A 27835-nucleotide genomic window follows, 5' to 3' on the forward strand; every position below is an offset into this window, starting at 1 on the left:
GATTGAACTGTTATAGGTTGAGCTCGATATAGCCGGCACCTTAAGTTAGTGTTTATGCATGTCTTTCAGGCAGTAGCTATGCAATATTTGTCTGTAGGGCGTCTCTATTAACGCTAACCAAGTTGTGTAAAGGAAAACAAAACATGGCGCAGAATAGAGATACTTGATCTGCCGTGTTCGGTCGCTGGACCTCTGAATACTAAACTCTATTGGTCTCATAATCGTATATTGGGCTAGGATCGGCAAAACTACATATACGACCGAAATCAAATTTTGATCCAATGGTGCGAAAACAATGACAAATTTCTATCTGAACTGAAACGCGTGTACAATCAATACAGATTTTGTAAAAATTTATCGTACGAGTCTTTGGAAGAGTCGTACGGCCGTTATTAGCTATGTTTACTAATGTTGCGATTCAACTCTGCCAGACACCAAGTTCATATTTGGTGGGAATGGCAAAACGTTAAATGCTCGTCACCTTCTTAACAGCATTGCAACTGTTAAATAAATCCTGCCCATTTCTCTATATTTACGCGTTGTGGGAGTTTCTAGTAGGTTTCCCCAGTATACTCGGTGAACAATAGGAGGCACCTTGTTCATACTTTGAAATATTATGGGTAATGTGTAGGCGAAGTTTAAAGCGTGTGGACTAATTACCGCTTTAGCAGTACTTTACATATAAAAGATCCGGGCCATCACAGGTCAGTTTTACGAACAACACAGAATTTATCCCACTGACTCTGCAGAACAATGAATGCATGTAAATGATATTTAGCAGAAAATGACGGATTCGGGGTAGGCCTTTGGCCACTGTACTCACCAACTAAAATGTGTGTGGATGGAGTACTGCCTTTATTGAAAACTTTGTGAAGTATTCGATAGTGTTCAAGAACAAGGTTTCAAGCGGCACAGTCATATACAGTCATGATTTTAAGGTACGTGATTGAATCAAAGGCAAATGAAATCCTTATTGCAACATCTCGAAAGAAACAGCTTCACCGGAAATAGCGTTGGTATTCTGTAAAGTCGCGCAAGTTTGTTTATGTATTTTTGTTGTTTTTGTTATTGTTTGTGTAACTGCTGTCACAACAAAATAATATTTACGCCATGTTTGAAGTTTTTGCTGTAACACAGAAATGAGGTACAAAGGTTAGTTTATGCATGTACGCAATAGCAGCCAAGATCACTGCAAGTTGGAAAACCATGTACGCTGATACTTATGGGCATGACTAGAAGTCAGCTGGACACAAATACATTCATCCATGAGGCAAAACATACAAACACAGTGCTAGCAAATGCTGTGCTGAGGAGCTTCATTGCTCGCTCAAGTTATGCATTGCATTCCGCCTGCGCATTTAATAAGCATTTTTGGGAACCCGCACCATAAATATCTCATTTGATGACTTTTTAGGCTGCTTTCATTGCCTTTAGGGTAACACTTTTGAATGCAAGCGAATACAGCCTATATATATATGTGGGACTGAAACAGCGTGCAACAGCGGGACTGAAACACACACACACACACAGATAGATATATATATATATATATATATATATATATATATATATATATATATATATATATATATATATATATATATATATATATATATATATATATATGTTGTAACTGATGGTGGTCCGGACAGGGCGGATGTGGCTCGAGTGAGCTCCTGACCAACACTTAGCAATATGGTGAACGCGGTTTATATCACGGATCTGGGAGGTTGAAGAGGCCCAACGTGATGCTACTGCATTTTCCTCGCATTTACCCATAAATCCGCACTGAATCTTGCTGTAGGTTTGTATATTTCCTGAGTAATTACTACGTATCGTGACCGTATTTGTGCTCACAAGGCTTTATATTGAGAGCTATTATATACATATTGAAAAGTTCAAACCAAGTTACATGTTTAATATGTATTGACGTTTCAACGCTAGAGGGCTAAGTGATTTTAATTCACTATAACATAATTATGTCAAACACATGCATGCGTGCGTAAATTGTAAATTGACAGAAATTAACTCTTTTCTCAATCATTCTTTTCATGGCAGGTTGCGTGACTCAATTCTAAATAACTCATTGATAGAGTGTATTCTTCAAAACTGAATAATTATTTGAAAAAGAAACTCTTCCTTCACTCAGCTTTTGAGTACTCCTTGTGCTCAACGTATCCTTTGCCCTTGGGTTGCCTTTTGTAAATAGCAATCCCCACGTCGCTTACATACATCTGCTTGCAGTCTTCATGGAGTGTTCCAAGTAATTTTCCAATAGCGAAAATCTTGAAATTGCTACCGGTAGTGACACGGCACAAATTCGTTTCATGATTGCACTCGGTCTCACCTTGGCGTTTTTCGAGAAGTCCAGAAATCCCTTGTCGTGCCGAAAGACAGTGCGGCAATGGCGAAAGGACTGGAAGGTCAGCAATTTGTTTTTGAAGTGAAGGTGGCATCCCGCTATGGCACGTTACCATTCGAGCGTAATAAACGATGGAATTTAACAAAACACTTTTCCGATCCTGTGACCTAACCTAGGTCTCCCAGCACAGCAGTAGGATGCCCTATTTTTCATCTGTCATAAGGATCCTCCCTCTAACGCGAATTAGCTCTTTGACATGATCGACCAGTCAGTTATGTCGCTTACCAAAAATTTTATTAAAAAAGTGAGAGCTCGTTAGGCACGCCAGATTGCATTAGATTGCAAGCGCGGGAATTAAACGCGGAAATAAACCTGATGAAGGAAGTATCGAATATGGCTATGAAAGTAGGCGAATAGCTTCTTTTGACCATGGAATCTCAATGCGCACACTAGCAATACTACTGCTTGCTGTGGACCTAGTTGGTGCGTACTTGACAATTTTTTTATAGCACGAAAAAAAAAAACGCATGACACTCAAGGAACTCCAAACAGTAGTGTTTGACCTTCCTTTTGTGCTGTGTGTTCTAGTGCCTTAACGAATTTATCACTACCAATATTTCCGCGGTATAATACTGACCTCGATGACGGTGTCTGATGATGGCGGCTCAAATTTCCGTCAGCGTATTTATTTCAACGGCATGACAGAGTGGTGACGATGACAGTGACGGGACGACGACGCAGTGACGACGATGGAATAAAGACTGTGAAGGTGATGCTGGTTAGACGACGACGGCAGCCTGACCGAGGCGGCACGACGACACCGAAATCACGACAGCGGGACCACAGCTGCACGACAATGGTGTCGTGAAGACAAGTGAACGAAAACATCGCAATAGCAACAGCGCGTTGACCTACGACCTACGACGGCTCAGCTACGTCTCTCATTTTGCTTGTTTGTTCGAGTGGGGCCCTGATACTCCTCCAACTGTTTGCTTTAGGATCATTTAGACCTTAACTGGGCAACTCGACAAGAGACAGGCAATGAATTGCGGTGATGAACGTACCTCGATATCGCATGGCCTCGGGTATTTTTCAAAGATAGATGCTAATAAATATCTTTGCTACGCGCAAATGTGTGCTCTTTCAAGTCCTCGGTTCAGCAGTGACGTCACCGTGGTTCCTAAGCGAAGAAGTTGTAGAAGGGGGAAAAAAGATTCTTGATGTCCAGTCGCATGCTCAAACGCACAAGTGGAAAACAGTGCTACACACACTAAGTTTCTGTACAAGTATGTCTTGGCGAAAACAGTTTCTCTACCATCGTTGCATCAAAGACCTAAAATTGCCAGCAGTACCTTTGAGATACCAATTAGAGGGGTACATGGCGACGATACGACTGTACAGTTTAAAATTCGCACATGGTCGATTAATTTTATTCGTTATGGCATGGGAGCTTTTAGTCATTATTGTCATCTCCTATTGCATAAAGATAATAAGGTATAGCATAAGATAAATGTGTATTTCTCATTGCCATTTTGTTCCTGCGCAAAAATTTTTTATGATGCAGGTTTACTCTATAGCCTATATTTGGCAATCTTTTGTAATAGCTTTACATATCCATATCTTCTAGCCGACCAACCCGCGCCTTGCTAAGCCTAACGCCGCGCGAGACCCCACCGGCCCGGCGGGGAGAACCGCCGTCGCACGTGCAACAGGCACACGGCCCTTACGAAAATGGGTGTTGAATTTCCATTGTCGATTTGTTGTACTATAATTGAATCAAGTGAAAGTACATGGGATTTCAACACCAGTTGACTCACCACAACGAGAGTTCAACGGAATTTCCGTTGTCCACTGCCAATGATTTTTCCGTTGAATGCTTTCCAATTGATTTCTCGTTGTATTTTCACGTTGCGATTACACCGGTACCACATGGTCACTTTCAATCGTGATCTTGCTCCATTAGGATCAATAATACGCGCATCGCGTTCGAGCCTCTTTATCGCGATCATAGGCTGACTACCATTTGTTTGATACAATGTCTCGATGCTTAGCCAAAGGTTAGTGTGGATCCAAGCACTATAAGTAGCATTGAATTTTTTTAGGACAATTGTTTACATACTGAAGACTACTGAAATAATAAATATAGAAATGAAACAGAAAACTAAGAGAATGAAGGAATAGCATAATTGAGCGAATAATAATGAGGAGCAAGAATATGTCGAGAACAGTGTCATACATTCAGCTGATGATAACGGCCCTATTCACAATGACAAACGAAATATTTTCCTTTAAAAAATGTTTTATGTTGAAATTTTTACAGCACATTAGACACATTTGACAAGTCCCTTGGACCTGCAACACCTGAAACTCCATGAGGATCACTTAATTGGACAGTGTTATCAGCTGTCACTGTCAATTGCAATCAAATTTGATCCATATCAGGCTTGATTGCAATCGAAAGTGGCTCTGTGACACCAGGTTTTAGATGGAATGACGAAAGCCAGGCGTTCTTCAGCTTGTGGCTGTTTGGGCTTGTTGTTCCACATGTTGACAAACTGAGCAGAGAAAACACAGACAGAAAGAATGATACGAATGCTTGTTTGTCATCTAGTTTCTTTTGTCTGTCCATGTTTTTCTGCTCTACATTTTCTCAACAGGCATCCATGTTTTCTTAATATTCCAGAGGTGTAAATTAGGATAGAGTACAGGCACACTGCAACAAGGCAACAGCAACTATCTGCAAATTACTGACAACCATCGTGATTGTTGCCCGAGGATCAGCTAGGTCACACTCGTTACAGTATGAGTATGCATCCTATCCTAAAGGGAGTCAGGATAGCCGTCTGCTACAATATGAAAGAAAATACAGCTCTCACTCTATTGCACTGCTTGTTTCTTATTAAATGTAAGTGTCTATATGCAGATTTACAAGCCCCCTGCTTGTATTGATACAAGTGCAATGCTGTTTAATGATGTTTGTTAGCATGCTGCAAGTGTATATTTCAATTACCCTAGCTATTTCACTAAGTGATTGTTGAATAAGAAACGTGTTTTTGTCCTCATAGGAAAAAGCTCATTTGAAATATGTCACACTGTTTGGACTTATAATATATTACCCAATAGACCTATATTTTGCAAGTTAGATCTAGCATGCAAATGATGACTGCTGTTGGCCACACAGTGTTGCTGCACTAATTTTCAGATTTGCAGACGTGGATAAGCAAATGAAGAGAAAATAAAACGCATGTTCTGTGCCACCCCATGATTTCTATGTATTGCTTTTGATAATATGAGGGGCCACTCGTGAACCTGTGTGCTGCTCCCCCAAGCAGCGATTACTCAAGGAACCAGACATATAATGCTCTTTATTATTTACAGGCATCGCAAAAGTGTACAAAAGCATACTATACATGAAAAAAATCTGTATATATCACTTTTGCTCACAGCACACATCATAATAAAGCATAAAAATGTGGCACAACATCACGTAATAACTTAACAAAAGCAAGCATGGTTAAATAGGATGTGCTTAATTCAAAAGAGTCCATAGAGCTTTCCAACAAAACTGAACTCTGTTGCAAGGTAATGTAACATTTTCTATGGTGTTGGAAAATCAAAATGCAGCTGCAGTATTCATTTTGTAACAAGCGATGAAAGTGACTGTAAGGTCTTGTGAGCAACTTCCAGACAGCGAATAGCTAAAGCAAGTCTAAAGCCCTTTGATGGCATCTCATATTACTCATCTTTTATTATGTAGTTTAAGGAAAATGTTACTTCACCATGCCATTTCGACAACTATCACTCACTTATCTCAAACAAAATATTACGCAAACATCTAATTTTGCCAGCTACAGTTGGCAATCTGAAATTGTGGATATCTGATGCCATTGACTTAGCGTCTAAGTGTACCATTCATAAATTCAAATGGAAAAAGAGGGTGACTCCACAAAGGACCCCAGTTTACGGCACTGTCGACAACATGCAAAAGAGGAGAGGATTATATGTCACGTACGTGATACCGTACAATTCCTGGTACTCAAGAAGAAACTTCTTCATCTTTCTCCTAACTGTAGCAAGCTCCTGAATGCAGATGCAAGGGTCAAGAAGGTAATGCATGATCACAAAGAATTTCAACTAATGGTTGTACTGTCTTTCTAGAATGCGTCCTATTAATGTGACTGGGGAACAAAACAGCAGCCGATTCCTCCAACCGGCAGCTTTCCACTCCTTTATGTCCTTTAAAGACCTTGGCAGCCTCGTGAGCTCCCATATGGGGGCGAGGCTCAGAAGACATTTGTCTGCATCAGGAAAATGTCGGCATAGATGAAATCGGTGGCACTGTCTGGACTTCAGCCACATAAACATTGTTGCCCGAACAAAACCAGAACAAACGGCATGCACGTAGTGTACTACAAAGGCCTCACTAAATGAAAAAAAAATGAAAGAAGTGTCAGCACACTTGCTACTTTGATGCCACAACTAGGGGCCTGCACGGCCTTTTGTGCATGGCACAAAAATGGCTCGTGTTCTGAGTTTGTTTGCAGAAGCACTTGGCAGACACACAGGACAAAACCCATTTCCTTTTGAAACAACCTGCCCAGAGTCCTCACACGATGCACAACCATAAGCACTGTTGAATTGTGTCATACTAGTTAGTTCACATTTGGAAACACTGTCTACAGTACGGGGACCAGAAAATGTCTTTGACGTGTGCGATACACCCCTGCTGTCCCTCCAAACAACTCCAGTGGATGATATTTCATTCATTCTTTTCACAAACTGTATCAAAAAAGAGTTCATTGATGGCCTCCCTGTGCCAAACCACAGCCCAGACAACAAAAGAGTCTGTGCACATTCTTTGCATGGCAGTTCACTAATCATCAAAAGAAGAGACCACATGCTCGCATCAGAACTTTCGAAAAGGGGCACACCGTCAGTATTCAATGTCAATGTAATGTCATTCGAAGTCACAGGCAACTTGTACTGATAGCTTTTTGTGATGTCACACACATCAAAGGAAGTGCCTGTTCTACTGCATTGCAGCTTTCCTGATTCTAACACATCTGGAATTTGGCCCTTCAGATCCATTACAAGAAAAAATGATGAGCTTTTCAGTAAGCTGCCACTCGCATAGTTCACATTGCACTGACTGCCAACCACATCATTTCCTGGTAATTCTGGTAGTTCACCAATATACCCAAAGCACACACTACAGTATAAGTGCTTAGCATACTGCTTTTCGGATCCGGCAAAGTGTCAAAAAAGAAGTATACTTTGATGTTGGGTACGCGACACCCTCTGGCAAGTGAGCTCTGAGAAGCTGCACTAAGCCATCGGTGGCTTCTTTTGAGCAGCCATGGCGCAAGCTGTGGGCCATGACCATTAAGAGGCTTTCGGCTTTCGTAAGCTTGGCTCCAGGAAACAGGTCTTCATCCTAAGCAGAGAGGAATGGTAGCAAACAATGGTGGTGTTAGAAAAAGTACAACATTACAATCATACACTTGTAGATGCCTGTTTTGTTACCTGCACAGTAAATTGGACAGAAAGTCCTGCCATGACAAGGGCTTCATGAGTTATCTTGTGGCACTGAGTTTATACTGGCTAACATGTTACTTAACCTGGCAACTAACTTTAATGCACCATTTTAAGCTACCCCTTTTACTTTGTGAACCTGCCTCGAAATAATGCAGATGCCAACTGTGCATGGTGAACACCAGATGGCCACCAAAGAAACCTCTTTAAAGCAGCCATGGTACATGCAGCACAGTGAGACTAAGCACTGTCTTGCCATGAAATGTGTGCTTCGGGACAGCAGATATTTTTAACATGTACTTTTGGAGTACTATTAAATAACGACATATGTTCAAGGAAGATTTGAGGGCTTCATTTGCAAACAACCCCAAAAAAAGCAGGCTTTGGCCACAACACGACAAAATTACACACACACACACACACACACACACACACACACACACACACACACACACACACACACACACACACACACACACACACACACACACACACACACACACACACACACACACACGAACGTACGCACGCATTATGTATATATGCTAGAACAGGCGCCAAGATAACGCCTGAACGTTAAAGGAAAACCCTAGGAAATTCCATCAGCACATTACGTATTCTAAGGCTCTGCGGTGCTCTGTTCCTGCCTCAGCTCCACGTTACCAGCACCGGTTTACTAATGCTTTACCATCAGTAAACACAGTTTACTGATGTAAACTGTGTTTACATCAGTAATATGAATTTAACAGCGCGGTTTTCTCCTTAATTGGGAGAAATAACTGCTGCGAGCAATGATCGCATCGGTACGCTCCCTACTTCATTCCATCACGTCAATTTTTTCACTATACGACTCGGTCACTACGCTGCATAAGCTTCAGGAGATAACCTGCGGCAGGCGTTACAGCGGGGCAAAATAAGACGTCACAGCAACAAAATAATATCTGGAAATTACGCCTGACACCACAACGCTTACCAAGTCATCCTTCCAGGCTCTCGGAAAATGCTGCTCGCCGGGGTCAGGATACACGTCAGCGCAATCAGCGTCACATTCCGATTCGCTGCTCTCAGACGACGAGGTAGACAAGGTTTCATGCGTGCTTTCCAATGGATGACAGTCTTCAGTTGCAGCGTCAATTGAAGGGAATGGTGCGATGTGGCCTGCGTCAGCGTCTGCTTCGTTTTCGCAGAAATTCTGTTCACTTGCATCAGTAGAACCCAGTTCACTGTCCAACGCGGCAGACGAAGCACCGACTGATGTACGTTTTTGAACCTATTTTGAGCGTATGGGCACGTCGATGGACGGGTCCCATAAGTAATTTCCGAATTGTCTTCTCGGCGACATTATTCGTGAACGGCGCTGGGCCTTGCACGATTACTTTACGATAAAATATAGAGCGCAACACCCAAGTAAAACATAGCGAACAGCGAATGCGGAGTACAGCGGAGTAGTCATACAATCACGTATAGTAGTGCACCCGCTGGTTAGAAAACCTAAAGCGTTGCCAGACGGTCAACTGTCTCGACGCTCAATGACTCAACAGTGAAACGTTAGATCAGCGTATCCAAGAGGTAGGTCTGGAAAATGCATTTTATATTATTAGGCAATAGTGTGTGGCTCACAGGGCCGCAAACATTTATTAAAGTTTTGTTTGAAACTTTTGCTATGAGTTTTTAAAAAAATAATTTTAAGCCAAACACAGCCATATCTAAAAAGTGAGCAGGAAACACTGATACCATCTCTTTCGTTTGCGTCGTGTTTGCATTTGTCCGTCGCCATTTCGTACGTATTTTTGTTAGTTGCCTCCCGTCAAGTTGGTTCTTTATTTTATGTTCCGGCCTCGGCACGTGCGTTTGTTTGCTCGGACAGCTGGAGCGTAAGATGTCTCACGTCCTTGCGAAGTGAGCTGACGATAACAAGTGGGACGTGTATCCCGTGAATGCTTTGGCCGACACGGATGTGGCCTTCCGTCTCATATCGCAGCAGGGGTCAATTAAAGAAGTATTCAACTCATCAGTTGGAAAGAAGGAGCGCCACCGGACCCGGCAGTACTCCTTGCCTTCGGTGAGTACATCTCGTGTTTTTTGACGGCTGTCCCTACTAAAGTAACATATTTAACAGGGAGAGGCGAGCTAGTTGGTGGTCGATATTGGAATGCATCATGTAACCGCGAAAACTACAACGGACGATGAAACATCCGCGCCTGTCCTGTGTGTTTCTTTCCTCGTCCGTTGTCGTTTGCGTGGTTACATGATGCATCCCAACTAAAGGCACGTTACACGGAACCTGTCTCAGAAAAGTTTATGCGCTGTCCAGGTTGCCGGTGTAGCGTGTTGCACGTACAATCAATTGATCACTAAGACACGGGAAAAAAAAACATCTCATAGCGAATATGATCGACGCGACCAGTTTGTGTGCTAGACCTTGACATTTTTCATACGTATGCCCCAGCAGCGCAATGTAATACAGCCTAGCCACAAATTCGTGCCAGCTTGCCCGCTTATCAGTCATTCTGCTCGATATTTCAGCAAAGTTCTGACTGGTGTCGCATAAAAGTCGCGGGCCGCTTTTATCGTCGCGACAAGAGATTGGAGAATTTTTACAAGCACTGCTCCCGGAGGGGACATGTAACCGGCAAACGAACGCTTCAGAAGAGCACTTGATATTATAACAAAAGAGGCGGCGCAGGTTCTCCAGGGCACCCAAGGGGTGCGGGAGGATCAAAGCTGGAAGCAGGGCGGCCCGTGAGTTGGGGCCGCGGAGGCCGAAGCGTGTCAGGGGCATTCACACTGTAAGGCATTCGTATTTCGAGCTGCCGGTCTTCTACAGGTGGATGGTCACGCATTTATGAAAAAGAAGTAATATTTATTTATTTACAATATCGCAAAGGCCCCAGTAAAGGGATTTTACATGAGGGGTGGGCTATTTAAAAATGCATTAAGTGTTATATACAATTTTTTTTATTACTGTATTGAAGTCGGTGCTACTGGAGAGGAGCGCAACGTCAGAGGGAAGGTAATTCAAATCTTGCAATGTTTTGACAAAAAATGAAGAAAGATTCACAGTGGTTCGAGCAGATGGTGGGTATACGGCTGTTTCGTGATTGGTGCTGACTTGATGGCAGGAGTACAAGGTGACGTGTGATAAAACTTGAACAATAGGCACAGACGTGCTATTCTGCGGCGTGCTGAAAGACTTCCAAGGTTTGCACGAGATTTTAGTTCGATGAGACTAGAATGGTATGAGCATTCTGAGAAAATGAATCTGGCTGCATGGTTCTGTACAGATTTTAGCATTTTATTAGGGTTACTTTGGTGAGGGTCCCAAACAGTACATGTGTATTCCAGTTTGGTCTGATTATTGTGTGATAGGCGAGAAGTAGGACAGAAGAATGTGGTAGATAAAGGTTACGATATAAACAACCAAGAACGCGGTTAGCTTCATTAGTAGTGTGCATTGTATGAAAGGACCGTGTTAAATGTGATGACAAATGAACACCTACGTACTTGTACCCACTTACACATGAAATTGCGAAGTTATAGATCAAATAATTCAGTGATGAGTAATATTGCTGGCAATGAAAAGAAAGTAGTGATGTTTTATTTGTGTTTAGTGACATGAGCTACTCGTTGCACCAGATTTCGATCCGTTGAAAGTCAGACCGAAGGGAGTGAATGTCAGACAGGTTGTTAATTGGACGATATATGTAGCATGCAGTCGTCTGCAAAAAGTGTGATGTTAGATGAAATATCACTCGATAAATCATTGATATATATTAGGAATAATAGTGGGCCTAGGATCGTGCCCTGAGGCACGCCCAAGCTGACAGGAAGGTAGGCAGAAGACTGTTTATTGGCGTGCACGAATTGCTGGCGGTTAGTTAGAAAGTCACAAATCCATTCAAAAGCAAAAGAATTAACGCATGAAAGTTTTAGAAACGGGCGTTCATGAGGAATGTTATCAAATGCTTTCTCGAAGTCCCCCCGCAAAAAAGGACACACTCACACGATATATCTCATGTGCTCCTTTCTTCCGCATTCCAAAGAAAGCCTGCGAAATATAAAAAAATACCATGTGACGGGGCAATGGTGCATTGTTATTGTGTTGCTTGCTCTCAAGCGTGCGATGGATGACGACGTCGGCTGCAGCGAGACTGGCCCGTGACAGGGCGTTACGTCTGGTGTAGGTATCTGGGCGTGCGGCTTTTATCGCATGACGGCACAAATGCATGCTGCTGGCTGAGCGGTGCCGAAGCGATAAAGCATCTAAGGAGACGAAAGAGAACAAGAAGATAGCTTTATTTCTTTTTTATTCTTGAAATGGACACGAGCTGGCGGCCTGCCGATGGAGTGTAATGGGGTTGGGCGGGGAGGCGGCGTTAGGGCCGGAATGATTTTGCAGACCTTCAATCCAAAAAGTGCCTTTCGATTATAATGCGTGTTCGAAGAGGTCACCATCTCATAGGCACATTTTCCAAGCCGTTCTTGATCATGGTATCAGGGATGGAGTTGCAAACTTGTCTTACTTTTTCTTTTAGGTTCTCTGATGTTGTAGTTTATGTCCGGTATACTTGATCCTTGATGTAGCCCCAGAGAAAGAAAGCAAGGGAGTTAAATCTGGCGACCATGCTGGCCAAGCAATGAGCCCATGCTGTCCAATACACTGCTGCGGGAATAATTCATGCAGCCATTTGCAAGCTTTGGTGCTGCCATGTGCATGAGCACCATCATGCTGATACCAAATATCCTAGCCAATGGAGCTCGGCAAAGAAAATCCTCAGGCGCCCCATCAAGGATGTCATTCATATGTTTCGCCTGTAAGCATGTTATTAAAAAACAGGGGGCCAATGATAGTGCCACCGTAAATTCCACACTACACGTTAACCGACCGCTGATATTGGTAATGTCTTCAAAACCCAGTGAGGGTTTTCGTTGCTCCAATAGTGAGTGTTGTGGATGTCCACGTGGGCATTACATGAGAAGGTAGCTTCATCAGTCCACAATGTTTTGTTGGCAAAGCCCGGCGGAAGATAATCTTCCACCTTGATTATAATCCAGTTTGCAAAGTGCTTTCGATTTTTGAAATAGCGGGGCTCCAACATCTGGTGCAGCTGCATGTGGTATGGATGAGGTTGCCTCTTCTTAAGTACTCTTCACATTGAAGAATTTGGCACTCCAGCTTCAGCACCCACACTACGAGCGCTTGCATGTGGGTCTGAAGAAAACTGACACAGTATCTATCTCCACGTCCTCGTCCAGGATTGAAGATTTATGTTGCTTCTTCGTAAAAGTCCCAGTCTGTCTCAGCGTTTCATATGGATGCACAATCATCATTGAGCTCAGATGCTTACCTGGATGCCAGTGTGGAAATAGCTAAAGTGCACGCCTTCTATGTCCACTTGACGCACCTAGAGCCAAAACCATATCCTCCCTTTCCTCATTGGAGTAAGCCATATCCGCTGCTCAACGTTGGTCACAGCTGAATAGCGTTGCTGTAGAGAACACGCAGGGATATGTGTGCCTGAGGAGCTCTGGATATTGGGGGCGAGCTCCACCACTGGAAAAGCTCATGCCACCATCGGCGTGACGTGACATATGAGAGGTCACGTGGACACAGTGGCCGCATCGGCTGCATTGGAAGCACCGAAGCGAGCTGAAAATGAAAGTTTAAAGTGCCACCTGTGCTACAGTTCTGATTAAGTGGTGAGGCTTTACCGCTTGACAACATTTGAAAGTACTCTAATAGGTAGTGGCTGCCTTTGGAAGCGTGCAGCAAGGTAGGCTGCTGCTCGGTGCCGTTGTGCCGGACGTACGCAGTGGAGCCTGGTGTCAGCCTTATTCACACGTAGCCACAGAACAAAGAGCCACATGAAGCTTGACTCGCAAAACTTAGAAGTGGCAGACAGCCATCACCTACAACTCCGGTATGCAGCAAACAGGTGCGAGGAAGATTTCTGCTATGGTGTCAGGACTGCGCGATGTTCGGTGAGTAGCAGAAAACGCACACCGAGACGCTTGCCCGCGCCCACTGCCTAGCTAATGTCATGACGGTTTTGGTCTATGAACTTGTTGACGCTAGATACTGGCAAGTTCACTGGAACGGAAAGGGAGCGGCAAGAAGCACATTAAAAAAAAGGCATGGCATATGGTCACGTTTGTGTTATGAATTATTGCACTGGATTACGACGAAGAAGCACAGGGAAATCGCACGCTGAGAAGACCGATAAGCATACAGTGCGATGCAACTTGAGAAATAATATTGGAACGTCCAAGAATTCAGAAGACAAAAAAAGATTCAATCGTTGCGATGGCACATCACAGTCACCGTAGGTGTCGAAATCTCTATCACAAAATTATTTTTGAACAGTTGTGATAGCGACCATGCAACAAAGATTGCCATTGTACTGTAAAATGCTCATATGCTGCAGCCTAAAGCTCACGGCACGGTGCGAAAACGCGCTCACAGCGAAAGCAAAACATTGTTCACAGACATGCATGCAGACGTGCAGTCGGTCGCTGCGAACCCGTGCGATCGCTGCATTGAGGCTTCATTCTGTTGTGCCCCATTTGGTTACACAGACAGCCCACTATAAGAACATATTTCGCATAGTTTATTCGCAGCATTTGCCTACCTTTCACGCAATTAGGGAGACTCCATCCTGGCGACCGCGTGCAGTGGCGCTCACTGTACATATGTATTCGGCAAAGAGATAGCGTCTGTAAACAATTCTGTGCTTTCAGTTTGCCCAAGATTATTATATCGACAGTCAAAAACTTCCCTCGTTGTGAGAGTACTTACATAAATGTTGAGGAGGGCCGCCACGTGGGGTTTTTTTAGTGCTGTAAGCGAAACCTATGACGAGCGCGCCGCGTGATCTCATACTACGCAAGGGAGGAGCTTCTGACAGATGGCGACTCCGTAAGTCCTCGCCCCCAACATTGCAGTTCGCTGGAATTGGTTCAGACGAGGTACATAAGGTATGATCTACATCCGGTAAACTGGAATAGCCTGTGGGCGCACTCTCTCGGGGACTGACACGCTGGTGACGGTGCACAAGTGTGAAGCCAGACGCGGCCACCCGATACTGCGACAACAAAGTGATGTGCATCCGTGGGGTGCGAGATAAAAAAAAAAGTCTGGTAGACAGTAAGTGCGAGAAGGAGAGCAGACGGGGCCAGTATGGAAAGAGTTGTCTGAAGAATACATGTGTAATCTTCCTTGAATATAGCCAAGGTTTTTTTACCGTTAGTTAGTTTTGTCCGCATGCGACTTATCCGCTGTTATTCGAGCCCTAAGGTTTAAAGTTGTAGCATCATCGTTCAATTTGAAAACTTTTACAAGGTCATTTGTGTACAAAGGCAAAATTCCAGCAGCGGTAATTGCTTTCCATCATTCCCACGCACTTCGCCCTTTCCTTCTTTCAAGCAGAATCAAAATGCTGCTTTCATCTTTTCTCTTTTGTGGCCTTAGATGCTTTATCGCTTTGGCAACATTTGGCCAGCAGCATGCATTTGCACCGTCCTGCAATAACAGCCGCATGCCCGGATACCTACACCAGGCATAACACCCTCTTGCGGGCCAGTCTCACTGCAGCCGACACTGTTCATCCATCGCACGCATCAGAGCAGCACAATAACAGTGCACAAGTGCCCCGCCACGTGGTATTTTTTCATATGTTGTGGGCTTTCTTTGGAACGCGGAAAAAGGGGCCATGTGAAATATACCGTGTTGGAAACAATTCATTGAGAGGTTTCTGTAAATGCTCTACAACTTTGCATCTCACACTTGGGGTCTGCAGCCAATGCTTAAAAAGTTGATTAATTAAACATAAATAATCCGTTAGTTAAGGGGGAAATAAAAAAACAGCCTGAGTAACTCTAGAACAGTGCCAACATTATGAATTTGGTTCAACTTGCATCCGGAGTGCCTTTCATTTTGAAAACTTTGGCTCAAGCTATGTGGGACAAGCTGTATATATAGTACAGGAGGGAGATTGAAAGGTTAGATGACATAGCTGGCTGTTCATTACACTATTACCAAAAAAGTTGTTTGTAAATTTAATAACTAACCCTCATTTATCACTAGTTGCGAATAAGCTCATTATGTAAACTAGGTTGGTACTTAACCAGACTTACATAGTCAAGACAAGCATGGGCCGGTTTTTGTAGCAATGCCTTTTCCCATGGAGGAAAGAAACAAAGTAGGAGGGCTTGACGTCACATTTTTGAAGAAGTGACTAGCGCAAGGGTGGACATGAGACAATGAGACACTAAAAAGATGACAAGGACAAGCGCCTGTCCTTGTCGCCTTTTAGTGTCCACTCTTGCGCTAGGTACTTCACCATGGAATACCAACTAGCCCTGTCTCGCACCCCACATTTTTGAAGCCGGAAATGCAGCCATGTTGGTGTGCCATCTCCCTTTGTGCCTCCACTCAGTTCGCCAGAACAGTTAGGCACGAGCTTTGAACTTGCATTGCTATGAGCTGCCAGAAGTGTGTGCTGCTGATGCGCATCAGAACAATGCCTGTGAAACTTCTTGATCAGTTTTAGTGAAGCAGACGCGATCCTGTGCCCATCTGGGGCATGTTGAAGAAGATGACAAAGACCTGCACCACAAATACTTGAGTATGTCTGTTGCTGACACTTGCACTCACAGACCCAAAACATCTTTCAAGCTTACACACCTCGCTTCAAAGTCAGCTTGTCTTGCTAACATAATGTGCTGCGAGAAAGACGCGGGTCGAACAAGCTTATTTCACTTTTCAGAGGCCTAGCACAGCAGCGAGAGCTTAAGGGGCATGGTTGCTATGGCAAGGTTTTCATTTGGGGCACCATTACCAGTGCTGCATTGCGAAAAACAGCATGCGACTTCCGTCACACTACCTCCAACACGTCTGTGTTGGCCGGCGCCTCTCTTACGCTCTCCTTCCTCCATGCCTTTTCCCGATAACAATGCCTTTCAGTGCTCTTCGCTTTAGTGAGTGGTCAAGCGAGGCTGTGTATCGGGCGGAGCTTTAAAAGAGGCCACTCATAAATGCGAAAAGCACTGAAAGGCATTGGCATCGAGAAAAGGCATCGCTACAAAGTACTGGCCATGCTCGCCACTTCTTTCTGTATAAGTAAATACAAATAAAAATTGGCTCACAAATGTACAGGACTTGACACAGCATAAGAATTGGGGATAAGAGTTAATGGAGAATAGCTTAGTAACTTGCGAATCGCTGATGATATTGCCTTGCTTAGGAACTCGGGGGACCAATTGCAATGTATGCTCACTGACCTGGACAGGCAAAGCAGAAGGGTGGGTCTAAAAATTAATCTGCAGAAAACTAATGCTTAACAGTCTCGGAAGAGAACAGTAGTTTACGATAAGCAGCGAGGTACTGGAAGCGGTAAGGGAATACATCTACTTAGGGCAGGTAGTGACCGTGGATCCGGATCATGAGACTGAAACAATCAGAAGAATAAGAATGGGCTGGGGTGCGTTTGGCAGGCATTTTCAGATCGTGAACAGCAGGTTGCCATTATCCCTCAAGAGAAAAGTGTGTAACAGCTGTGTCTTACCAGTACCCATCTACGGGACAGAAACCTGGAGGCTTATGAAAAGGGTTCTCCTTAAATTGAGGACGATGCAACGAGCTATGGAAAGAAGAATGATGGGTGTAACATTAAGGGGGATAAGAGAGCAAGTTGGGTGAGGGAACAAGCACAAGTTAATTACATCTCAGGGTGTCTACCAACCGGGAAAACCGGGAAAACCGGGAATTCTCAGGGATTTTGAGTAGTCTGGAAGAACTCAGGGAAAACTCAGGGAATTTGTGCTTCTATCAGGGAAAATTAGCTGTAATTTTTTTAGAGGGTCAAAAGTCGCGGTAATGCTGGCTCGAGAAACAGACAGGACTCGTAACGAATCGTCGTCGGCTGGAGGAGTTGCCAGTGTACAGTCAACGACCGACTTTCGGGATTCCCGATAACTCGGACGGCTTCGCGGCACCACCACTATAGTGTACTAGAATAATGTTCTAGTACACTATAACCACCACGTACCCCAAAGAGTAAATGTATCATAACGTCTGAAATTTCAGACGGAAGAACTCTTCGCCGTCCGATTTTCTAAACGTTTTGCCTGATCGCAGGTCCGAGACGGCATTAATGAAAACCCCCACCGCTGCTATTTTGATTACCTCGCCGCCTTGAACCGGTGCTCTCGCACGGAGATCCGCTGGCAGCCGTAACCACCACTGCGGCAACACTAGGCCTAGCTGCTTCGACGTTCGCTGTTAAGCTTCTTGTCGTTCGGTGTCGTGTTTCTTCATTTCTCCGCTGACAGCAATATTTTTGTCTTCGAAGCTCGGAAAGCACGGCGCATTGCATAATGCTCTTTCCCGAAAGTCTGCTTCGCCTCAATGCAGTGGTGTAACGCGCTGAAGCGTAACAAGCGTAAGAAGGGGCAATTGTCGCGGGACACTCTATGTATTCCTTAATTTTACACGTGTGCACCCGCCCTCACCTGTCACAGTAGGAGCACCGATATGCCTAATAAGTGCACTGACAGGCGTTCAGAGCTTTTTTAGGCGTACATGTGTCGATTGTAGCCCTTAAGGACAGTAAAAGACATGAATTTATTTTTTCGGACTGCCTGATTTTTCGGAAGTTTTCGCGGCCCCTAGGGGGTCCGTAAAATTGGACGTTGACTGTAAATTGACCAAGAGTATTCTTCAAATGGTCCGTGAGGCGAACGCGCGGTGAAAGGAGGACGAGAACAGAAAGGATCGACGCACTGAGGAATGAACGGGGAATTAAGTATGCGACCGCTTCTTTATATTATCCGTATTAGCCGTATATTATCTATCCGGTTCCCCATTGCAGATTGTTCAGGGGTACAAGTACTTGGGTGTATTCCTCACACCGTCCATATGTTGGCACAGGCATGTTGATTTCATTACAGCAAAAGCATGCAAAGTGTTAGGATTTCTACGGCGCAATACAAAACTCTTTCCCCTGCAGGATCGTGATCTTCTGTACAAATGCTATGTTAGACCCATTTTAGAACATGGATGTACCGTATGGGACCCTCCTACGTGTACCGACTGAGATAAACTTGAGAGAGTTCAGAATATAGCAGCACGGTACGTAATCAGCAACTATGACAGAAACCTTAGTATTACTAGCGCAAAACAAACATTAAAATGGGACACCTTAGAAAAGAGAAGCCAGGCATTACGCTTGAAACTTTTTCACAGCATATTTTATGGCCAAATTGGAATAGACCGTAATAAGTATATTCTTCAGCCACATTATATATCCAGACGAACAGATCACGAGCTCAAGGTTAGGGAATACACTTGTAAAACTAAACTTTTCAAAAGCACCTTTTTCCCCAAAACCATTTTAGAATGGAATCGACTGCCTGCTGCCGTAGTTAGTATACTTAATAATGAACGTTTTGCAAATGCTCTTTGAAATTTTCTTCTTTATTTTACAGTATACAGTAATTGCAGAGTTTGCTATCATTATATAGTGCTTTATTACTTAATTGTATGATGCCGTTTCCTGCGTGCTGGACATTGATATCCTGATGTACCATTTTTGTCATGTCATTTTTGCGGTTTTTCGTCTTCTTTTTTTCTCTTTCGTTGTATTGTATAGTATAATGCTGTTTATTCGATGCCATAAGCTGTTCACATTGATGTATTAACCCCCCCACTGTAATGCCTAAATGGCGCTGTGGGTATAAGAGTAAATAAATAAATAAATAAATAAATAAAGGAGCCTGCGCTCAAAAAACAAATTGTTGGCTGATGCTGAGATGCAGGTGTCCCTCATCCAAACCAAAATAAACTCTTTAAAGCAGTGAAACACAACACTGAGGCGTCTTGCGCGAGCTGAGAGTATGTCAGGACAGTTGCATGACACTGAGCATGCTATCAGTTGATAGTTGATAAAAATAGTTCATATTCGAAAATATTTGCTTCTGTATGCATCTCCTTTTCTTTGTACTAGAGAATGTCCAACTCGATTTGAAAATTTTTTCGAAAACATTTTATTTGCTGTGCACTTTAATAACCCCTCCCTTATATTCTCTTCTTGAATAACATAAACACTACTCTTTAGTATTCAAATTGGATTAAGTCGGTTTTCTTTAAATTTTTTTTCATATGCTTACTAGAGAGTGACAGCATAGGGCGATATGGTTTCAGCACGACTTGACATAAAACATAGTTCTGCATCACTCAGGGAATTTTGCAAAAGCACTCAGGGAAAACCTGGAAAACTCAGGGAATTTGGAAATGTCAACTTGGTAGACACCCTGCATCTTAGTTGAAATCAAGAAAGAAATGGGCCTGGCCAGGGCATGTAATGAGGCGGGAAGATAACTGATCGTCATTAAGGGTTACGGACTGGATTCAAATAGAAAGGAAGCGTAGCAGGGAGCAGCAGAAAGTTAGGTGGGCGGATGAGAGTAAGAAGTTCGCAGGGACAACATGGCCACAATTAGCACATGACCGGGGTAGTTGGAGAAGTATGGGAGAGGCGTTTGCCCCACAGTGGGCGTAGCCAGGCTGATGATGATGAAGCAAGTGATCATTGTTAGCATTGTGTTCAGTGGGGCTGGTTGGTTCATGTTTAGAATAAAGACAGGGACAGCACATCACGGAGTACAGGACAGCGCTCTGTGCTGTGCCCTTTACTCGCTCGCCCTGTGTTGCGCTGTTCCTGTTTTTATTCTAAAGGGATCATTGTCTGTGTTTATATATTTTTAAATAAGGTTTCCATTGAAACCGTTCAACGGTGTGGAGTAAACAAAAATATCGGGACATCTGAACATTCGAATATTATTCATCAAACAACTATGCAGGTTGACTGATCACTGGTTGTCCAGTTTTAATCTTTGAATAAGTTGGGAATCAAGCAACCGAATAACTGGTATTGCCAAAGGCCTGATTTAATGGTGCTTTTATAGTTTGTCAACTACCATTGGCAATATTGAATTAAGGCGTGTTTGTAAGAAGGCATTATGTTGATAACTTCGATGACAGTCTGTGAAAATGCACTGCCCACAGATAATTTTCGTGCGCGTGATACTGCTAAACCAATTGTTCTTGTATGTCTTTAAAAGAATAGATGCTTTCTTTTATTTCAGATATCAACCCATGCAGCACCTGTACTGTTCAGGTAAAGGCACTTCAAGAAGAAAATCGGGAATTAAAAGATGAAGTGGAACATATGAAGCGGATGGCAGAAAAACACGATTACATTTATGGTAAGAAGCCTTTAAACATATGTTGCCACAACATTATACAGTCAGCAGCTGTCCTAACCTTGATGCTTGACCACTTGCCATTGCTTTCGAAAAAGTTGAAGACCCTTCAAAATAAGAAAGAAGTTAATTTCATGAAACATGTTTTTCAACGGAAAGGTTTTTGCTTCCGTTATTACCATGTGAACTTGGTCACAAAGTGCCAAACTATGTCATAAAAGGCGCTGGTAAGAACACTCTTCCTTTCCTATGAAAGCACAACAAAATTTTTCAGGTAAATGAAGAGAAAGAAGTTTTACACCATAATGCATTCGTCGATTATCAGCCATTTCTAACATTTTTATAGGCTATTGAAAGGCAGTAAAATGGCCTGTATTTAGGATTTTTTCCAGTAAAAGCTTAAATTTTGCATCAGGCAAATGGTCAGGACCTGTACAATGCTGAAAAAAAAATGCTTGGACGGAATATGGTACAATAGTGTACACATGTGACGACCACTCAAGAAAGCTGATACGGTGTGCTAATTTAACAGTGAATTGAAAAATATGCAAACACTGCCTCTTGTGATAGATCATTGTGTTGTTATTAAACTAAGAAAGCTTTGTTAGAATAATTTTTTGCTTAAAGGGAGAAAAAAAGATATTGAAGTGCTATTCCACCGATCTCAAAATGTACAATACATCTCACTTCAGGAAGCCTCTTGGCGCCAAAGACGGAATGCATGGATACAAGCGCTCCTGTGCCAATAAATAGAGGTTAGTCTAAACTGGTTTTAAGGTAATTGCTTCATTGCTAGGGTGGTTATGAGCCTCTTCAGTCAAGCAGGGCTGCTAGATTACTTGTGTTTACCAGCATGTCACTGTCTGCTAATTTCCTGCTTGGTGCCCTTACACAGCATTGGGCAGTGCATTGATACCGACGTATTTGCTACCCGACTACTTTTGCCAGTCTAGTTAGAATTGGGCAGAATGCAATAAATAAAATAATAATAATAATTACAGATTCTCGTAAATATCAAACGAGTAAGTTGGTGGGAATGAGCTGCCCAGTATTGTGTAAGGATGATGAGCCGGCCGTTAGTAGACAGCGACATGCTACTAAATACACGTAATCTAGCAGCTCTGCTTGACTGAAGAGGCTCGTAACCACCCCAGTACTGAAGGAATCAACATAAAATCAGTTTGCACTACCCTTATGGCACAGTAACGCTCGTGTTTAGTACTACAGGCTCAATATATAACAAGAGATCAAAGGACGAGAGAAAAGAAATAAAATGTGCGTGCATCCGCTAGCACAAAAACTTGGAAAAGGACAGCAGAAGCACAATGAGATAAACAAAGTGGCGAGTGATCGCTTTTTCATTCTGCGTAACTTGTGCATTTATCCACTTCCAGTTTCATTTCACAGGCTGCCATGGCTCAGTGGCTGCATTTTGACTGTGGTGCAATCCAAAAGCACCTGTCTGTTGTGATATACTAAAGAACCATACGTGATTGCTTTCATAATTTCGTAACCAATTTATTTTGCAGAAGCACCCAAATTAGTCAAAACGACCTAAAACGGCACTTGGCAAGGTTGTAAATCAAGCCAAACAAACAGTTGGACCTTTTGTTGCTTGCCCAAAGGTGCATATATCTATCATATCCTCTGTCTTAGCTAGCTAACATAAATGCATGAAATGGTACTGTTAGAAAAATGAATTTTTCGCACTATCCTTAAACTTGTTCTCTGCAAGCTCCAAGTCTCTTCAAGTCAAAGGCAGGAACATGCACATTGGTATAGCAATGCATCATCAGAAATCGCTGTTTATTTAAAAAGGCAGGATGACCTCTCATTGATAGGCTGCATTTTTCATATCAATTTTGTCTGTGAAAGCACACATTAGGGTTGATGCCTGAGGAAACTTGTCACTGTCTTCACTGTAATTATGCATTTATGTTTCTGGCTAGAAACGTCATTTATAGTCCTAATATAATGTGTGCTGTGTAGCATCCATGTCTGAACCTGTACTTACTATTGCCAAAAAGCACTCGTCCTGTCTCCCTTTCTCATCCGTGTTTTCTTCGATGAATTCATAACAGTGAGCTTGCGTTCGAATCCTTTTAAGCCACTGATAACTTACACCATCACCAGACAGTAACTTTATTGTCATGAGCTTGTACAATTTCACTTGATGGAGCTCACTTTGGTGTTACATGACAAAAAAGTGTCACCTTATATTGAGGGCTATGGTGCTTATCAGAGTAGTATGCACTTGAGCTTTTCCTGTGCCTTTATGCTGTGTGTAGATATCATAAATGGATATGAAAGTGCCAGAAAAACCAAACTTGCCTCCGGTGGGAGCCGAACCCACAACCTCTTCACTACAAATTGCGTTACCGCGGCAACTGTTCCAACTTCTAGATTCTTGGGTATTTTGTTTATGTGTAACTGTGGGTGTGTTAGCCAGTTCTATTCATGCCAATCCATTGGATGTGGACCATCCTTTTGGCCAATGGTGACGCATATGTGAACTTTATGAGCAGGCAGCTGACCAATAAACTCTTGTATGCTATTTGAAGACATCAAACCTGCCTGATTCAAGACCCTCATTATGAAATTAAAGACAAAGGGAACTGAGGAGCCCAATTTTGTTACACAATCATGTGAAACCAACAGATAATAAGCCAAATAAAGCATAAAGGAAGTTATCTGTATTTTTTTAAGTGTAGAAATGATAAAGCAAAATGATAGTCGATGAAAAACAACTTGCTGCTGTAAGTCATGTCAGTAACTGCTGCAGGTTACCGCATTGTTTCTCTCCTTTAAACTTAGCTATTTGTTCCTAGATGTGTCACCCGCTGTGGTTGCTTAGTGCCTATGGTGTTGGGCTGCTAAGCATGAGGTCGGGGGATCGAATCCCGGCCACAGCGGCTGCATTTCAATAAAGACAAAATGGAAAAGTGCCAGTGTACTTAGATACAGATGTTTAAAAACCCCAGGTGGTCCAGATTATTCAGGAGTCCCCCACTACAGTCTGCCTCATAATCAGATCGTGGTTATGGCATGTAAAACAGCATAATTTAATTTTTTGTTAGGTATGTCATTGCCAGCAAATTCTGAATCTTACTCTGCAAAAGGGTATGGGCTATACAGCTCCCACATGATATTTTTTTTTTCATGTTCCCAGGTGGACATTGGGGCCGGTGTGAGTGTTGAACAAGGCACCCTAGAGAAGCTATGCTGAGCATGCAAAAGTGGCCTTGGCAAATTTGCCAGGGCTCTTTTGTGGAATGTATTCACCCCTGAGGAGCTACGGGACGAACCGCTCCTGGGTGAGAAGAGCAACTTGCACTTAAACCAGCCATTCAAGGAGGCCTTGGACCCTATTCGTATCCGAGCTGTGATTGGTATGTACGTCAGTCCTAGTGGTACAACTCCAAATTCTAGTCTTGGAACATTATTTTAAAAATTCGCATCTCCTCGTGTGTTACTTAGCAAGAGATGTGCGCCAGCACAGCAATATTAGCTTTTAGTTTGACTGGTCAAGCTCGACACCACCAGGTAGCTGGACCGTACAGAGCGATCAGGCCACTCACGGACGTCTAGGCTAAAAGCTCCTTATCACAGCAATAGTAGCATGGAGAGGATTTAGTGTACGCCTCCACCTATCCATCAAAATCTCCAAATCTTGCCTGTGGTTAACAGAAAACCAAACACGCTTGGCATTGCGACAGAATGCTCGCAACACATGCTGCTTCGACAGCTCGCTTGGGATCAACTGCCAGTCAGCTGGCAGAGAAGTTTGAGAGGCTTGGTGCGCTGGCTCAAGACAACTAGAAGGAGATGACAGGATGTCCCATCACGATGCAGAGCCAGTGAAGGCGGAGCTTAGCCTGGCGAATGAGTTGGAGAAAAAGCATGGCTATGGAGGTGGGTAACTTGTAATTGGCTAAAGTTCTCTTAAAGGGCCCCTGAAACAGTTCGGACAAATTTTGTAGACGCGTAAGATACAGCTAAAGTTAATCATTCACACCGCAATTTGTGTGAAGCCTTGCGTATTAAGAGAGCCACTGACGATTACAAGTTACCCTCCTCTGTAGCCATGCGTTTTCTCCTCAACTCGTTTGCCAAGTGATCAGGGCTAAGCTCCGCCTTCACTGGCTCTGCGTCAGGATGGCACGTCGTGCCGTCTACTTCCAGTTCTCTAGGACCGAGTGCGCGAAGCCTCTCCAACCTCTCCACCAGTTGCTTGGCAGTCGACCCCAAGCGAGAGCTATCGAAGCAGAGTGCATTCTTAGCAGTCTGTCGCAACGCCGAATGTGTCTGGCATTCCGGTAACCACAGCTGAGCGGACTGATTCGTCTGCACGGTCTAGCCACCTGTTGGCGCAGAGCTTAACCAGCCAAACAACGAGCTAATATTGCTCTGTCTCGGCGTAAAACAATTTAAGCATTTACAAAAACATGTTAACGATTACGCTCGTGCAAAATATTTACACCAGCAGTAAGGAAGAATACACTTTGTTACTGTTACTGTTTTTGGTCAAGCTCTGTGCCATCAGGTGGCTGCGCCGTGCAGTTTGCGCTTCTGCTCATCCTGTGAAACGGCACAGTCAAACGGCCAGGCCCTGTCTCCTTGTGCTTGCATTTACACAAATACCGGACTCGCGAAACACTATTGTGGTTTTTAGTAATCCTCCGGTGTAAAGTGACGGCTGCAAACGTGCAAATCCTGGCGCCGATTCGATATCGACAGTCCGATGCACTGCAGCCACTTCGCTCGTCTGCTGCCTTGCAGAGGGACATGGTGTCGCAGCTTGACATTGCCAGTTACGTTTTCAGCCTTCAACGTAACAAAGGCGAATCGTGTTTCTTGCGAAAGGACTGAGACCGACAATGACTGCGGAGCTCTCGTAAAAATGGAGCACGTTGCAACACAAGCAGACGACACTTGCTGTGCGCCAGAAGTGTAGTGACAAATTTTTCTTGTGCATTCTTTTTCTGTTACTTTCTTTTTATAAAAACAAATTAACTAACATTCCAACTATTAAGAACAACATTGGTTCACCATAAAGTTAAAAAAATTATTGATGAAGCGCGCTGGGCGGCCAGTCGGATAGCTTGCCCTACCAGCATCATTAGGACAGTTTACATCAAATGGTTAGATGCGGCTGAAAATTCAGCCGAGTGGTGTGCTGTGATCGGCAGCAATGTAAATTTTTGAAATCTTATAATAAATTATGTGCTTTAACCGGAGCACCTACATGTGTCAAATAATGATCAGAAGGACCTATCCTCTAATGGCTCAGTATGTTTGTACAGAATCATCAAAATCATTTCGGGGTCCCTCTAATGTAAGATGCTTTACACAGATTGTTGTGCGAATGTTTTACTGTAGCTGTGCCCCACGTGCCTACAAAATTTGTCCGGACCATTTCGGGGACACATAAGTGTGTCTTAGCAACAAGGCCGTATGTCAACGCTTATTAGCTTTCATATAGCTGTGATACTTTAGTGTTGCTATCATTGCTTCCACTTTTGGGTGAAGCTTCAACTGTTTTTGTCATTGAAATTCATTTTTTCTGATTGCCCGATAATTTGATAAGGTTTACGCACCCTTTTGGGTAAGAGAAATTTGCTGTGAGGATAAATGAATTTATAAAAGGTCAAATTTTTATTCAACGAAATTTTTATACAACGAAGTAAAGTGCTGGTTTTACTGGCTTCGTTATAGAGGATTACCTGTACGTGCAAATGAATTATATAAAATTCCAATGAATAGCTGCTAACACACTGACCTGTTCTTTATGCATGCCAAAGAGCTTGGTGCCAGTACTGAGATGTTTATCTTCATTCTGCCTCTGCTCTTTACAATATTGTGGTGCACACTTGATAACTGCAGACCCTGGCTCAAAGTACACAACGTAGCTAAATTACTCTGTGATGATGTTTTATGACTGACACTAGCAGTGTGGCCTGCACTTAAACATAGCATAAGGCTTCAATTTGTTATTATTTTATTAGACAGCTAGAAAATCCTGTATGCACCGGTAATCTTATGCTGTATTTCTTTTCCAGACTACACATGCTCCAAGTTTCCCTCTGCCGGCCTCTCCTACATAAAGAACATCATCTCCCCAGTACTGGCAAGAGAAATGAAAGAGCCTGAAGCTCAATAAATTTGTGGCCTATTGTATAAAAGGAATGATTCACATGCTTTTCGTTAATCACGAAGTTGTTTCTTTTCATAACACCACAGGGAAAGAGGCCTTGCAATGGAAAGCTAGAAAATGCACCTTAAGATGTCCCGAGGCCAAGCCATGCCTCAATGGCGAATATCAACATTAGTTAATTTCATGTTGCATTGCACCTTACAATCCATAAATTTAATATTGCATTCCACTTTACAATCCATAAACTTAATGTTGCATTCCACTTGAAAATCCATAAACTTATTGTTGCATTCCACTTGAAAATCCATAAACTTATTGTTGCATTCCACTTTACAATCCATAAACTTAATGTTGTATTCCACATTACATTTCATGGAAATACAATTGTTCGTCCATGGGAATTCCATAGAAAGTCAAGGCAATAACTGGTAAATGAAATTACAATGGTTTCACGGTGGCCACTTTTCAATGCTGGTCAACAAATCTGCAATAGTGGGACAATGATATTTCAACAAAAATTTTGTTGA

At 43.1% G+C, this 27835-nt stretch overlaps 3 long non-coding RNA genes across 4 annotated transcripts in view; 2 read left to right on the plus strand and 1 right to left on the minus strand.

Annotated features, from left to right (window-relative positions):
- Positions 1–27835, plus strand: part of LOC135902070 (uncharacterized) — a 750038-nt gene that overhangs the window by 355661 nt on the left and 366542 nt on the right. The gene's annotated exons all lie outside the window — the stretch shown is intronic.
- LOC139059656 (uncharacterized) lies at positions 5707–9350 on the minus strand. The gene is made up of 2 exons (XR_011514282.1): positions 8868–9350; positions 5707–7796 (listed from the first exon to the last, which is right to left on the minus strand). It is a non-coding gene; the product is annotated as an uncharacterized lncRNA (long non-coding RNA).
- LOC135902062 (uncharacterized) lies at positions 9680–27323 on the plus strand. Of its 2 annotated transcripts, XR_010564379.2 has the most exons (5): positions 9680–9956; positions 21038–21157; positions 22684–22779; positions 24324–24543; positions 27214–27323. It is a non-coding gene; the product is annotated as an uncharacterized lncRNA (long non-coding RNA). The 2 variants fall into 2 exon arrangements; XR_010564378.2 differs by lacking the exon at positions 22684–22779 and having other exon boundaries at positions 9690–9956.

The sequence above is a fragment of the Dermacentor albipictus genome, chromosome 4 (genome assembly GCF_038994185.2).
Source record: "Dermacentor albipictus isolate Rhodes 1998 colony chromosome 4, USDA_Dalb.pri_finalv2, whole genome shotgun sequence".
Lineage (NCBI taxonomy): Eukaryota > Metazoa > Arthropoda > Arachnida > Ixodida > Ixodidae > Dermacentor > Dermacentor albipictus.